The sequence below is a fragment of the Rattus rattus genome, chromosome 7 (genome assembly GCF_011064425.1).
Source record: "Rattus rattus isolate New Zealand chromosome 7, Rrattus_CSIRO_v1, whole genome shotgun sequence".
NCBI classification, from domain to species: Eukaryota; Metazoa; Chordata; class Mammalia; order Rodentia; family Muridae; genus Rattus; species Rattus rattus.
Window position 1 is genome coordinate 22,049,482 of NC_046160.1, and position 13,421 is coordinate 22,062,902.

Below are 13,421 nucleotides of genomic sequence, written 5' to 3' on the forward strand. Positions count from 1 at the left end.
CAGACAATCTCCACATGGTTATCTGAGTCAAGGAAGAAACATAAGGTCACAGGATTGAGAAGAGAGGGGCAGGTACCAGGCCAGTGCCTGTATTGAAGGCTGTGTACCCAGGCGAGTTCCTGGTCTACTGGTCTACCTGTTCTGGAGACGCCTCTTCTGTCTTGGAGACTGTTGGGGACCCCTGACTCTGTGGTTGGCTCTGTGGTGCTGTCCTATATGGATACTATGATTGCTTTTTGGAAAAAAAAAAAGCATCCCAGAGTTAGTATTTTGAAGACGGGTTGTACTTATTTGCATAATGAAGTACAATCCTAGCTACATGAAGTAAATTTAGCGTCTTACTGTAGTCAGCTGCAAGGGTATTCAAGAGGAGATCCGGACTCGGATCACAAGTCCCTATCAGACCTGTTAGACCTCTCCCAGCATTCAGTTCTCAGCCTATGTTCTACACCACTGTCATGACCCCTGGGAGTCACATCTCAGATTCATTGCACATGATGATTCCTAACAGTAGCAAAATTACAGTTATGAAGTCACCATAACATGAGGAACTGTATTAAAGGGTTGCAGCACTAGGAGGGTTGAGAATCAGGGCACTGGATGGGAGTGTTGATGGTCAGTAGTATGCTAGTAAGTTTATTTAGCTGGATTTCAAAATAACAACAACAACAACAACAACAACAACAACAACAACACACACACACACACACACACACACACACACACACACACACCCCAGTCTCCCGGTGTCCTCCAACCATTATTGCTTTCAAGCTACTAATGTGCTATCAGCTGGCTCATCAAAGTCCAGAAACTGGAAACTCAACGATGTTTTAAGGTAACTCTGAGCATGGTTATCTCCTGAGACCTGTTTCTCTGGGAAGAAAGGGCGCCTCTCAGAAGGGGACTTGGTCCCTGCACTGATCTCTCTCAGGCACCATAAAAACAAAATCCTTATTTCCAACGGTATCCCCATATAAATGGAGAAAAGATGGACTGTGTGTTCTCCTAATATTTTACATAGATTTATAATTTTCTTTTCTTGAAAACTTCTGGGTTTTTTTTTTTAACATTTTATTTTATGTGCATGGGCTTTTGTCTGCATATGTGTTCATGTACCACATACATGCCTAGTGCCTTTGGAAGTCAAAAGAGGATCTCAGGACCCCTGGAACTAGACTTATAGACAGTTGTGAGCTGCCATGTGGTTGCTGGGATTTGAACTCAGGACCTCTGGAAGAGCAGCTGATGCTCTTAACCACTGAGCCACCTCTCCCAGGTGAGTCCCAGGGAAGTTTCTTTGAGAAGAAGAAAGCAACCTATTAAGGAAATGCACTCTAGGTCTCTGCATCTGCTTTCATCCGCTGCTGAATGAAGCCTCTCAGGAGACACTAGGCTCCTGTCAGCGAGCATAGCACAGTACCATTAATAGTGTCGGGTTGACTCTCTCACATTGGATGGGTCTCAAGTTGGGGGCAGTTGCTGGTTGGCTGTTCCCTCAGTCTCTGCTCCAAGCAGTACAAATTTTGGGTTGAAGGCTTTGTGGGTGGGTTGATGTCCCGCTCCCTCCTCTGGAAGTCCTGTCTAGCTATCGGAGGTGGCCTCTGCAGGGTCCATTTCCCCCACTGGTAGGAATATCAGCTAGGGTCAGCACCATAGACTCCTCATAGCCTTCCCCATCGCAGGCCTCCAGGTAGTCCTAGAGATGCACCCCAGACACCCTGATTTCCATTCTCACATTCAACCATTGGGTGGAGCTTGGGGGGAGTCTTGTGGAAGAGTGGGGGATAGAATTAAACAAGCTGGAGGGGTCAAGGACACCACAAGAAGACCTACAGAGTCAACTAACCTGGGCCTAAGGGGGTCTCACAGAGTCTGAACCACCAACCAAAGACCTAGGCACCCTACACATTTGTAGCAGATGTGCAGCTTGGTCTTTGTGTGGTCTCCTAACAGTTGGCACAGGGACTGTCTTTGACTCTCACCTGCCATTGGGTCCCCTTCCCCTACCTGGTTTGCTTAGTTTGGCTTCAGTGGGAGAGGATGTGCCTAGTCCTGCTGGAACTAGATGTCCCCGGATGGAATGGTACCCAAATGGGGCCTCCCCTGAGGAGATGGGGAGGGGTTAATGGAGGGAGAGATTTGCAAGGGTGGGACTGGGAGGAGGGGAGGGAGGGGGCTGCGATTGGGATGTAATATGAATTAAAAAAAAATATTGAGAAAAATGAACTTAAGATTGTGTGCCCTGACTGAGGAATGTAAGGAGAGAGTGACTTGGTAGATATGATGCCCCATGACCTCTAAATCACTGGTTCTCAACCTCCCTAAAGCTTCAACCCTTTAAAACCCCAATTTTATGACTCCCAACCATAAAATTATTTTTGTTGCTACTGTTGTGAATTGTAACGTAAATACCTGATGTGCAGGATATCTGATATGTGACCCCTGTGAAAAGATCGTTCGATCCCCAAAGGGGCTGGGAGCCACAGGTGAGAAGCACCATCCTAACTGCTCCAGTTCCCATTTCTTCCAAACACCACCCTCTCCTCATTCCCTCAGTTCGACACTCCAAATCAGGAAATCAATTTAATATCGTCATCCTATTGGAGGGCCTCACGCAAATGCCTTCAGCGTTCCCAGCTTCGTTCACCTTTCTGGTTCAGGATCCACATCAGGGTTGAGGATTGCACTTGGCCATCATGCCTGTTTTGTTCCCTTGGATCTCAGGCAGAACTCAGTCCGCCTAACACTGTCGCCCTGACACAACTCTTTACCTTTTGTCTTTCCGAGTCAGGGTCTCATGCAGCCCTGAAGAGTCTGAAACGCGCCATGCTGCCCCAGGATGACCTCATTCTTTCTGTGATCCTCCTGCCTCTGCCTCCCAAGTAAGTGCTGGGATTATAGGATGGGTCACATGTCTGGTGACAATATTAAAAAGCACAGGGCACCATTTTGTTGGATGTTCCCCAGCCTGTGTCCTCACCTCTGCTCTTAGACTGCTCGCTTGCTCTTGGCAAGAACACTACACAAAGACACTATGCTCCCCACAGGATGACACAGCTCTCCCCAACAACGAGGCTCATCCTGCCACTAAGTCGAGCTGGTCCAGCCAGATTTCTCCATCACACAGTTACCATATTTTGCTCTGCATTTGATAACTGTGTGGTGAGGAGACCCTGCAAGACAGCACCATTATTCTGTCCCCACATCTCTACCCACTACCCTTAGCATGCTTTGAAGACTTCAGCCTCCATCATCCACCACGATAGGTATCACATGAAGACCATCCACACCCATCATTCACTCTACATACATGCATACATACATACACATACATACTATATACACATACATACTATATACACATACATACATACATACACACATACATACACATACATGCCCATACATACATACATTACATACATACATACTATATACACACACATACATACATACACATACATGCCCATACATACATACATACATACATACATACATACTATATACACATACATACATACACACATACATACATACACATACATGCCCATACATACATACATACTATACATACATACATACATACATACATACATACATACATGTATGCATATGCTGGCATTCTATTATAAGGAATGCATAGATCCACAAATTCCTATTTTAACCAAAATATTATAATTTATTAGTACAACTATTTATGTTGATACCCAAATTGTCCTAGATATAGCCAGTGGGAACCCCATCAGACAGATCTGTGTCATTTTGACGTCAATTCTTTGAGTATTTCCTCATTGCCTGGCACCAAAAAAGGTTAAGATGTCCCCTCCCCTCTCTCCTTCCTCTGTCCCTCCCCCTCCCTCCCTCTTTTCCTTTCTTTCCTCTCCTTGAAACGCTCAAAGTCTGGCCTAAACTATGTGGATTAAAGCTTTGAATGCATGGCAATTCCCCTCCCTCAGCTTCCTGAGTGTTGTATTATAGATTCCATCTGCCACATCTGACACAAACGGATGTTCCATGTCTTCTGAGAATTTCCCTGTTTCAGGCCTGGCACCTGCCTTCCTCAAGGAGCGCCAGTATCTTTTGTAGAGAACGGCACATACGTACAAACCGTGCTCTGAGCACCTGAAGGTTTGTTTTTGCTTGGGTGGTCATTGGCACCTGCCAGCAGTCAATTCCAGAGCACTGTCGTGTTAAGCAGCAGTGACAACCCTGGCACATCTTGTGCCTGACACTGTCTTAGTCTCTCAGCACCTCGTGGGATGCTGTCTCTCGCATGACATAGATGCTTTTAAATTCTGACCAAAGAAGAGTCCTACAATTTCAATCTTCTTAACATCTGTGTGTGTGAGGTGTGTGTGTGTGTGTGTGTGTGTGTGTGTGTGTGTGTGTGTGCGCATATGTGCATGCATGCATTTAAGTAAGAAATTTATATATGTTGGACTTTTGACGTGATAATTATTATTTTAATACAGGATCTCACCTTAGCCCAGGCTGGTCTAGGGATCAGCCTAGACAGTAATTCCCCTGCCTTGGCCTCCCAAGTGTTGGAATTACAGGAGTGATTTGCCATACCCTGTTTGAACTTTGTACAAAACGAGAATTTCCTATGAGGAATTGGGGCTAAGTAGATGCAAGGATATTGTAGTCCGAGGGGGATTTTAAGAAAGGAATTCTCCAAGGCAAGGTCAAAGTTCCTACCAGGGGTGCCACTTGCTGAAGGGAGAGACGATTTCAGTCCAGCTTGTGGGGCCACAAAACTGGAGGTCAGGGTGCTGTTTGAGTAGCCAACTGGGGTCAAAAGCCTCCTTGACTGGAGGCAGAGAAAATGTCTGATTTAATGCCAAAGCAAGAGTGTCATTATCGGAGGCCAGTGTGGGACGGCTGGGACTTCTGAGAGAGGACAGTGCTGCTGACCCCGACCCTGGGACCAGCTCATGATGTGAAGTACTCAGTCCCTGGCATACAGCAAGCCGGCACTGCGCAGGGTTTTGTTATTATTTCTAGGAAGCAATTAAACGTTCCTTCAGCAGAGCTAAAAGGCAGTTCTAGGCGGTAATTGCTGCGTTCTGCACATGGGCAAAACCCGTTCTCTTTTCTCCTTTCTTCCCTTCCCTCTTCTCCTTTCCTGGTTGTTTGAACAGCCTTGGGGACAGCCAGATCCTGGCTGATATCTCAGTGCTCACCAATCAGCTGCCTGGCCTTGGGCAAACCTAGTGGAATGGGTCAGGAATAACACAGTAAACCCCACCAGTGCCTGGGGGCTGGAACCACCAAGTGCCACAGGCTTGGTAACTGCTCACAGGCTGAACAGATCCAAGGGGCAGATAGGGGCAGAGGGCTGACACAACTGGGACCTGGATCCTCACGGCCCAGACAGGAACAGGCGGGAGAATGCTGGGAACATGGTGTCCTGCCCATCCTAGCAGGAACCCAGCCCAGACACTGGAGTTCAGAGACAGAGGTAAGCAGAAAGGCTGAGGCCCTTGTCTGTGGTTAAGTGGGTAGTCTAGGCAGTTCCTCATTTAAACCAGGAACCAAGCAACCAGCCACTGCCATCCGACCCATTTCCGGCCATGTTCCTGCTCGCAAAGGCCCCTGGTCACTGGACTTTTCCAGGGTCTCTGCAGGGGTGCCCCCATTTGAGAGTAGGGCCATCCTTCCTCAAGGGATAGTGCTTGTGGGAAAAGCCAGGTCCAATTTGGATGCTTGTCCTAAAAACACGCTACCTATCACTAGGCTGGGGAGGGGCAGAGAGAGGAGCAGGAAGGGTGGGGCTGCCCACAGCAGAGGGGTTTGCCAAGCAGAGCTGCCCTTCTAGGACTCCAGAGGACAAATAATACTGACAGTGATATTGTCACCCCTCTCAGGGTCCAGCTCAGTACTCTACAACCAAGAAAACAGAAGTTCTGAATCTCTGGCCTTCCATAAAAGAGGTGGTAATTGTCCAGGCAGGACTGGAACCCAGGTCTCTGGAACCCACTGCTTAATGCTCAACACTCCTTCCGTACAATCCACAAATAACCAGTGAGGGTCTTCGGGTGAATCCTGTTGGAGTGAAGCCGGGAAGAGTCAGAGGGTGTATATAATGTAAGGAGAGTTACATTTGGGAGACAAAGACAGGACCCAGGAACACTTGACCACTAACTATTAGGAGCCTCATGCCGTATCCTTTAGGGGCCTCGAGTCTCTAGTAGGATATACAAATACTGGTAAGAAAAGGAATCCATCAGAAAATGGAGGTATGAAGTGTGACCAGATGTTACCTAGCTGACCCAGGTTTAGGCAAATCCAATGTGGAGCACCACACCAGGTGGGATGAGTAGGATTCTCCCCCCAGGGGAGCTGCAGGGCCCTGGATCTGGGAAGAGGAGGAGGAGGTGTTAAGTTCTAAGCATCCTTGGGCTCCAGGTGTTACACCTGTCTTTCCCCTTCTGAGCCAGCTCATAACCTAGGCATGGGATCTCTCTCTCCTCTGTCCTCTTCCTGGGGCTATCCCCTCTCACGGCAAGAAAGTCCCATGCCTTGCCCTGACTCCCTGCTACCCTGCCCCCCAATCCCTTCCTGTTAGCAGACAGGCCTCTGGCTTCCACACATGGCTCCTCCTGCCTGTCTCTCCTTTAAGTCCTTCTCTGCACAGCCATCCCTTCCAGATACTTCCAAAGCGGAAAGGCCTTCACGGAAGCCACTCGCTTAACCAGCAGACAGGAAACCAAAGGGCACCAGGGAAGTGACTCCCCGTCCCAGAGTCCATCCTGGCAACCTGCCCTTAGGAAGTATATGATATGCCTGAGGTAAGAGAGGCAGTGCTGGAAACCAGATATAATAAAACAGCTTCTGAGGGGGCTCCACGTGAACTCAGGGAACAAGGCAATGTTAGGAAAACAGGACAATTGACCTGGGCTTGTCCCCTATGGAAAATTACCTTTGTCACTACCTCTTCTTGGGACTCAGATTTTCACTGCCTGTAATTGGAGAAGGAGGGTGGCCTCAGAGACAGGCCCGCTTCATTCGTGCCCGGCTACCCTCCTAGTCCTAGCCTTTGGCAGCCTTGGCCTCTGGAGCTCTCGTTGGGGGAAGCCCTGTGTGTGAAGCCAGATGCCCATGTGAGAGAGAAGCCTGGTTTCCATGGGGGTTTGCATTGTGCCCAGAGAAGGCCAACGCTGTGGGGGTGGGGGTGAGGAGTAAGTCCCACTTCCTGGCTCAACCACCTACTGTTGTTTGAACAACCAACTTCCTCTCTCTGAGCCTTGGTTCTCACCTGATAAGGCAGACAGGCCCGGCTTTGAGAGAGGGCCAGGTCAGCAGCTGTCCTGGCCAGGGTTAGCGAAGCACATGTGTAAGTCCGAAGTGTGTACAAAAGGTCTCTATTGGAGTGTGAGATGTATAGATACCAGGGCTAGAGGAGGAATAGGCCTGGGAATCAAAGCTCTCAAAACAGGGAAACCAAAGGGTTAGCTAACTGGAAGACTACACCCTACTTACACAAAGAGGAATGCAACAGAGGAAGACAAATGGCGGACGGAGCCTTTATGAAGAGGAGAAGCAACTAAAATGGCCACAGACAGTGTTCTGCTTGCCTGCGAGCTCATCCAGACAACTGAGGAGACTCCTCAGTGCAAGTCTTGAGCAAGGCCAAGCCACCACGCCTGCTCGCACCTCACACGTCCAGCCCTACTGGGTGTGTCTGCCCTGACTCCATCCCCATCCACCACGGGGGCTTTGCGTCTGAAAGGCTCCCTTGACTAAGACCCCTAGGCCACCGTCAGCTCTGGGTTCTGAATGAATGGCGAATGTTTTCCCTCCTGCAGGTTTCTATAGGCGTTTAGTGTGATAGGAGCTGCTCCTCCTCTTGGGTCGTCCTTTAAAGGACATGTTGCCACAGTGACTGGGGGTGCGTCTATTCAGCTGTCTGCCCCTTCGGGGACAGCCTTAGCTGCAGGGAGAGGCTTGTCCTGGGATGTCACCTCTTCTCAGGGAGTCTAAGCTCAAGGGCTGATGGCCGTGAGCACAGAAAGGCCCAGCAGTCTAGGTGCACCAACAGTAGGACGGGACAGAGCAATGGGAGCTGCATAATTCCCAGTGGGCACAACCCCAGAGCAGCATCCCTTTGTCTCATGTTGTGTCTTTCCCCCCTGTTTCTGCTGACAGAGGTTTAGCCTTAGCCTCTTCCTGAGTGCCTTCTCCCTGAGGAACCCAGGCTGTGACAGGGCCGCTGCTCTGGCGTTGCAATAAACCAGCATTGGTAATGACAAGTGCCATTTAGAGCTGCTCCTTACCAACCAGGGTCTGACCGATACACCTTATATCCATTATCACAGAGATAGCCTCTCCCTGTTGAATGGCGGAAGCTGCTTAAGGAAAAGTGGACTTGACTCTTCTAGTGGACTGAAGAGGTGGGCAGAGCTCTTGCTTCAGCTGCCAGGGAATCCAGTCTTACAGCACCAGGGACCTACAGACCTTGATACGCTGCTTCTTTCTGGAGGCTCTAAGACCACATCCTGCTCCTCTACTTGCTTCTGACTTGGGTCAGCAATTTCTAAGTGCCTGACTGGCATGCGTATCAACCTGCCCTGTCTTCACAGGGCCGTCGCCTTTGTGTTTCTGTCTAAAATTCTCTCTTACAAAGACTTCGAGCTTCCATTTAGAGCCTTGCCCATTTTAGCTTCATATAACTTACCCATCTGGTTCCCAAACTCAACTGTGTTCCTAGCAAGTGCTGGGCCTGGAGCCTGAGAGGCCTAAGCCCTTTGGGGTTGAAGTACGGGGGTTCTCTTGAGGGAGGGTGAGCGTGTGGTTGTCTTGCAAGGCCCAGGAGTCTGCTGTTTCCCGTAGCCATCGAGAGTCACTGACACTGAGCCATCTGCCTAGAAAACATTGTCGCAGTGTCCTTCAGGAAACAGCTGAAGAACAGTTATGCATGGCCAGAGGGCTGGAGCCATGGGTGGGGAGAAGGTTAATGGAGTCCACTAAGATTTGATGGGGACAGAGAAGCTAGAGGGGACTGGACACACTCCAGTCACCAGCCAAGCTCAAGCCCTAAACCAAATGGAACTATGTCTTGTCCTAGTGCCCACCCCAGGAATGGTGGCTCTCTAGGATGTGCCCAAGGAGCAGCTAGGACTTCCTTCACACTCACGTCTAAGAGCAGAGGTTCTCAACCTGTGGGTCACCACCCCATTGGGGTTAGCATATCAGATATTTACATTCTGATTCACAACCAGCAAGATTAAAGTTATGAAGTAGCAACAAAATAACTTTGTGGTTGGGGGTCACCACAACATGAGGAACCGTATTAAAGGGTCACAGCCTTAGGAAGGTTAAGAATCAATGCTTACACTGTCCCTCAAAAATACCTTCTGTCACTAGGCGGTGGTGGTGCACATCTTTAGTCCCAGCACTTGGGAGGCAGAGGCAGGTGGATCTCTGAGTTTGAGGCCAGCCTGGTCTACAGAGTTTCAGGACAGCCAGGGCTACACAGAGAAATCCTGTCTCAAAAAAACCAAACCAAACAAACATTTTGGCAAACTATTCTCATGACTCATGTGTTTGCCAACCTTGGTGTGGCAAGTCTTCCTGGCTGGTCTGATTCTCCCAAGTGGCAAACTCAGGAAATAAGGAAGGCAGAGCAGAGAGGCATGACTATTCTCGGAGCCCTATGGGAGATGACCTTTGGGAGGGGCCTCATACCTTTGTCTACGGTCTACACTGATGAGTGCAAGCAGGAAAATACTTCCCGACCTCTTGAATACTCACAGCAGGGAGCTATAGGCTTCTGGGGAAGAGATTCCCCAGAATAATACCTAAGGTCTGGGAGAGAGTTGTGGGGTGGAGAAGTAACCTTCAACAGAGCCCAGGATGGAATCCCTGAGCTAGGAGGTGGCAGAGAACTGGGTGGTGTACACATTTTCTGCAATAGAGAGCATTTTACAGGATGGGTTTGTCCTTTTCATCAGGCCTGAGCACTGAGGTACACGTGAGGGAATGTGTGTGCTTGTGTGACTGTACACACCTACTATATTTACATGTGGGGCTCAATCCTCGGGTAACATCTGTCCACAGAGATGTTTTCAGGCCACACTCGGAGACCGGCCACTCACCAGGGTCCTGGAGGAGATGGAATGAGAGCCTCCACACTGGGTCCCGTCGCCTTTCGCCTTTCCAGTGCTCTAGTATGGAGCACTGCACTCGCCTTCCCTCTCAGCATTTGCTGTGTTTGAGAGAAGGGGGAGCCAACATGAGAAGCGTGTGGCAGCTCCGGGAATTCTCAGCAACCACTCCTGGGCGCTCAGTGCTCTGGGTGCTGGTAGGTTGCTGGGATGTGGGGTTCCCTTTGCATCAGAGCGAAGGCCCTGTGTCTCAGGTCACTCAACTCTTCTCGAGTGTTTCCCCTGGTGCCCCCAAACTGTCAACTCCGGCTTCTCCAAGCATCTTCCTGGACAGCTGAAGTATGGCATGGTGAGCTGGAGGCAGGGAGGAGACCTTGGGCTTTTCAGAGATCGATTGAAAAAGGCGGTGGAATGATTCTTACAGGAGGGCCATTGCACTATGGCCATTTGTAAAATATGAACCAGAAACATTTTTCTCCCAAGAGGCTGATATATCTTCTGTGACGAGAGAAGGAGCTCTGAATACCAACAGCCTTCACTGTCAGGCCCAAGACACAGCAGTGTGCTGAGCCTAACATTCCCTGTTCCGGTCCTAGGCTCGTGTGCTTTTTTTTTACAGGCTGCCAATGTGAAATATCTCACATCTTTTTTTTTTTTTTTTTTTTTTTTTTTTTTTTAAAACAGGTGGAGCCGAGTAGGCAAATGAATGGTAGCATTGCCTAGGCACAAAATAGGTGAGGTGCCCTGCTCTGAGCATTTCACAGCAGTGACTGACTTAAGCCTCCCAAGGCACCCTGAGGAACATGCTGGTATCCTTTCCACAGCCAAGGAGCTGAAGCAGATGGAAGAGGAGCTCACTCAAGGTCACAAACCAGTTAGTAAGAGAGCCAGGCAGTCTGCTTCTCATTGGCAGCTTGAGCAGCCTCTGAGAATGAATGAGTGAATGAATGAATGAGCTTATGAGAGAGTAAATGAATTTATTAATGAATGAATGAGTGAATGAATGAGTGAATGAATGAGTGAATGAATGAATGAATGATCAAACAGTGATGCACCCAGGATACTGTGCTAGTGCTGAAGGGGCAGGCCTAACAGTGCTGACGACGGCGTCAGTGTTCATAGAGATGGTGAGGAAGACATCATCCCAGCCCTGCTGCTTCAGCTCTCCCTTGAGAGTGTTTTGTTCAGGCACAAACATGAAGCAGCTGATGTGGTGGGAAGAGTCCCGGTCTCTGGCTTCGCCTGTGGCCTCGGATAAACCCTCTGTCCTCTCTTGGCCTCACTCGCTGCATATAAGGAACAGTTAGTGAAATCAGATTTAGGAGGCCTTTCAGCTTAGACACCGCATGCCTCTCCTTGCAGATGAAGCAAAAGAAAGCAGACTCGTGAGTTTCTGGCAGTCTGGTCTCAGGGTGCCCTGGAAAGATGAGAAGTCAGGGGAAGCAGGCTCCAAGCTTAGTCCGGAGGGTCTTGGAGTAAGGAGTGGGTGCAGACCTCACCCCTATGCCTGCCTTAAATCACCCTGACCTTCCCCAAAAAAATTAGCTGGGCACAGCCTGGTTCTCAGAGCAGGGAATGTGCCAGAGACCAGCTGACTTCTCACTTTACAACCAAGGATGCAGAAGCCAGGGAGCAGAAAAGAAAATCCCAGGCCTTATAACAACGTTGCCTCTCTGCCAGCCCTTCCTATACCCCTCACTCATTTCTAAAGTCCCAGTGACCAGGTCAAAGGGATGCCCTGATTCCAGGTTTCGGGAAGAGAACTCGCACAGCATCTGGCTGGTCCAGGAGGCGCTTTGGCTTTTCCCTCAGGACTTTGTGTCACCCTGGACCACAATCAGCAAACCATCACTGGGGTACAGTGAACCATGGGTTTGGAGTCATAGTTAATTATAGCTAATTCTCCTGCCTAATGTATCATGCTGCTCTTGGAAAAGGACAATACGTGTCTTTCTGACGGTGACCTCTGGCTCTGAGGATCCTGTCCCAGCTCCACTGCACCCCTCACAACACTCCTCAGCCCAGGATCGCCCTCCATTCAGAGCCGGTTGTATCTTAGAGATGACTGATGGGAACTTCAGGGTAGGTTGTGCTGCTGTTTGAAAGTGGTTTGTTCTTCTCAAACTCTTGTTGAAATTTAAATTGCTTTACAAGACAATAAAAGATGGGGCCAGGTAGGACCTTTAAGAGGGAACTAGGTTTCTGCTCTCATGAGGCATCAAACTTCGTAATGCTGTGGCCCTTCAATATGGTTCCTTATGTGGTTGTGACTCCCCCAATCATAAAATTATTTTTGTTGCTACTTCATAACTTTAATTTTGCTGCTGCTCTGAATTGTAATGTAAATGTCTTGTTTTTTTCCAATAGTTTGACCCCTGTGAAAGGGTATTTTGGACTCCAAAGGGTCACGATCCAAAGGTTGAGAACCACTGCTCCAGTATGCTTATATCAGCCATTTTTCCTAGGTCTCTTACCATGTGATGTCCTGTGCTACCTCAAGATTCTTCAGCAACAAAGCCATCCTTAGATATGACTCTTTAGTCTTAGACCAGAAGCATAAGCCAGAATTCATAGCCTCTTCATAACATAGCCAGTCTATGGTATTGTCCAATTAGCACAATGGACTAAGGACACGGACTAAGGAGATGGGGTAGGGAGATGGAGTAAGGACATGGACTAAAGAGATTGAGTAAGAAGATGGAATAAGGAGATTGAAATAAGAAGATGGAGTAAGGAGATGGAGTAAGGACACAGACCAAGGATATGGAGTAAGAACATGGAGTAAGGACACAGACCAAGGAGATGGAGTAAGGACATGGAGTAAGGAGATGGAGTAAGAACATGGAGTAGGAGATGAGTAAGGAGATGGGTAAGGAGATGGAGTAAGGAGATGGAGTAAGGAGATGAAGTAAGGAGATGGAGTAAGGAGATGGAGTAAGAACATGGAGTAGGAGATGGGTAAGGAGATGGAGTAAGGAGATGGAGTAAGGACATGGAGTAAGGACATGGAGTAAGGAGATGGGTAAAGAGATGGAGTAAGGAGATGGAGTAAGGAGATGGGTAAAGAGATGGAGTAAGGAGATGGAGTAAAGAGATGGAGTAAGGAGATGGAGTAAGGAGATAGTGTAAGGAGATGGAGTAAGGACATGGGGTAAGGACATGGAGTAAGGAGATGGGTAAAGAGATGGAGTAAGGAGATGAACTAGCTTCAGTGCTGGGAGGGAGGAACCACAGCAAGGGAAAAGCGCTGTCTTCTCACTCTTGCTAAGTATGTGGTCCTGGTTGCATCCTTGTCCTTCCGTAGCTCCAGCT